Source organism: Saimiri boliviensis, chromosome 4, assembly GCF_048565385.1.
Source record: "Saimiri boliviensis isolate mSaiBol1 chromosome 4, mSaiBol1.pri, whole genome shotgun sequence".
In the NCBI taxonomy this organism is placed as follows: domain Eukaryota; kingdom Metazoa; phylum Chordata; class Mammalia; order Primates; family Cebidae; genus Saimiri; species Saimiri boliviensis.
Window position 1 is genome coordinate 157,215,857 of NC_133452.1, and position 2,800 is coordinate 157,218,656.

General features: G+C 33.7%; 1 pseudogene; it reads left to right on the top strand.

Moving 5' to 3' along the window:
* The first annotated feature begins 650 nt into the window (after positions 1 to 650).
* Positions 651 to 2,413, top strand: LOC141584404 (chromobox protein homolog 3 pseudogene; annotated as a pseudogene).
* Positions 2,414 to 2,800: the final 387 nt, after the last annotated feature.

Sequence of the window (2,800 nt, forward strand, 5' to 3'; positions counted from 1 at the left end):
GCGGGTGGATCACGAGGTCGAGAGATCGAGACCATCCTGGTCAACATGGTGAAACCCCGTCTCTACTAAAAGTGCAAAAAATTAGCTGGGCATGGTGGCACGTGCCTGTAATCCCAGCTACTCAGGAGGCTGAGGCAGGAGAATTGCCTGAGCCCAGGAGGCGGAGGTTGCGGTGAGCCGAGATCGCGCCATTGCACTCCAGCCTGGGTAACAAGGGCGAAACTCCGTCTCAAAAAAAAAAAAAAAAAAAAAAAAAAAAAGATTTACACTTAGCTGTATCATAATTAAATTATTAAAAGACAATCAAGTTTTGAAAGAGCAAGAAACACAATGTATCACAAGTGATGGGCAGTATTAACAGCTGATTTCTCATTTAGAGACTATGGAGGCTAAGAGGAAGTGGGACAATGCATACAAAGCACTAAACAATAAAGACTGTCAAGCAACAATTCTAAATCTAGCAAAACTATCATTCAAAAATTAGGAAGAAATTAAAACATTCCCACATAAACAAAAACTAGATTTATCACTAACCAACATGCCCTATATGTGAAATAAAGTCCTCTAACCGAAATAAAAGAATATGATACATTAACTCAAATCTACACAAAGATATAAAGAACACTGATAAAGATAAATACATAGGAAAATATAAAACAGTTAAATGTGCTTTCGTATGTAGATCTTTTTGTCTTTTATGTGAGTTAAAATACAACTGTGCAAAGCAGCAACTATACGTTGATGGGCATACAATGTATAAAGACATTATTTGTGTTACAATAATAGCACAAATCTTGCAGGCGAGAAGAGAATATACCTACATAATAGCAAACATTTTATATGCTACTGAAATTAAGTTAGTAGTAATGTTAACTGGATTTTTATATGTTGAAATGTTAATTGTAACATCTAGGGAAACTACTAAGAGAGTAACATAAAGAACACAGAAAAGGAAGTAAGATATTTAAGATGGCATTTTTGAAAAAAAATTATTTCACAAAAGAAAGAAATAGAGAAGTTCATAGATAAAACTTCCAAAAAGTGATTGAAAAAGAAATAGAAAACCTGATTAGACCTACAATAGTTAAAGAGATATAACTTGTAATCAACAAATTTCCCACATAGTAAAGTCCAGGACCTGATGGCTTTGTTGCTGAATTTTACCAAGCTTTAAAAAAGAATGCCAATGCCATAGACCCATGACCCAGAGCAGCTGGAGTTAGTGAATACTAGCTCAAATCTTCCATAAAAATGGCCTTCAATAGAACTGCATTGCAAAAAATGGGAAAGAAACAGAATGAAAAGAGTAAAAAAAGTTGAGGAGGCAGAATCTGGAGAATCTGTGGTGAAAGAAGTACTAGATTGATGGGTAGCGAATGGAAAGTGGAATATTTCCTGAAGTTGAAGAGATTTACAGATGCTGACGATACTTAGGAACCCAATGTGAATTTAGATTGTCGACAGTTGATTGAAGCATTTAATTCTCAAATAACTGGCAAAGAAAAAAGACAGTACCAAAAAAAAAAAAAAAAAAAAAAAAAAAAAAAAAAAAAACTTTAACAGTGAATCTGACAACAGCAAATCAAAGAAGAAAAGAGATGCTGCTAACAAACCAAGAGGATTTGCTAGAGGCTTTGATCCTGAAAGAATAGTTGGTGCCACAGACAGCAGTGGAGAATGAATGTTTCTCATGAAATGGAAAGATTAATATGAGGCGGACTTGCTGCTGGTGAAAGAGGCAAATAAGAAGTGTCCTCCTAAAATTGTAATTGCTTTTTATGAAGAGAGACTAACTTGGCAATCTTGTCCAGAAGATGAAGCTCAGTAATTGTTTACATAGTTTATCTATACAATATATACATAGAATTTGGGTCTTGTTTTTTGATTTACTAGTGTGACAAAATACCTACACCCTAATGAAAATCAAGTTTGATATGTTCATTTTGAAAGTAGTATTGGAAGAGTTGATGGAGTTTTACTTTTGCATCCATAGCACTGGTTACTTTGAACAAATAAATAAAAGCTTTCTATAGTTCCTTCCTTAAAAAAAAAAAAAAAGAATGCCAAATCTGTCTCCAAAGCTTCCAAAAAAAAAAAAATGAAGAGGATAAAACAGTTTTAATTCATTCCTTGATGCCAGTATTATCTTGATATCCAGAGCAAACAAAACATTCTACGGAAAAAGAGCTGCAGACCAAAATTCTTTATGAATACAGACACAGAATTCAATACAATATTGACCAGCCAAATCCAGCAACATATAAAAGACTGAAAAATTTCCCAGATTGAAGGAAACTGAAAAGACACAATGACTAAACATAATGGGGAATTATGGATTGGAGCTTGGAACAGAAAAAGAACTTTTTATTTAAAAACTGGTAATGTGTAAATGAAGTCTCCGGTTAATAGCATAGTACCAATGTTAGCATCATTTTGATAATTTTACTGTGCTTGTGTAGGATACTATCATTAGGGAAAGCTAGGAAAACTAGGGAAATGTTGATAGGAACTCTACCATCTGTAGTATGTTTAAAATTATTTCAAAATAAAATATTTTTCAAGAAAACCTCTCTCGAATCCAAATGTTCATCAGAAGTATAAGAGATAAATAAATTATTGCAGTTACATTTTGATAAAATAGAGAAAGCGTAAGGATAGGAAAAGGGTATCAGGTTAGTTTCTGAGATGCTGTCCATGTTCTATTTCTTCTCTTGCATTGTGGTTGCACAGTTTTAGGTTATTCACTTTGTGAGAGTTCATCAAGATGTCATTCAGCTGCACTGTTACATTTCAGACACAG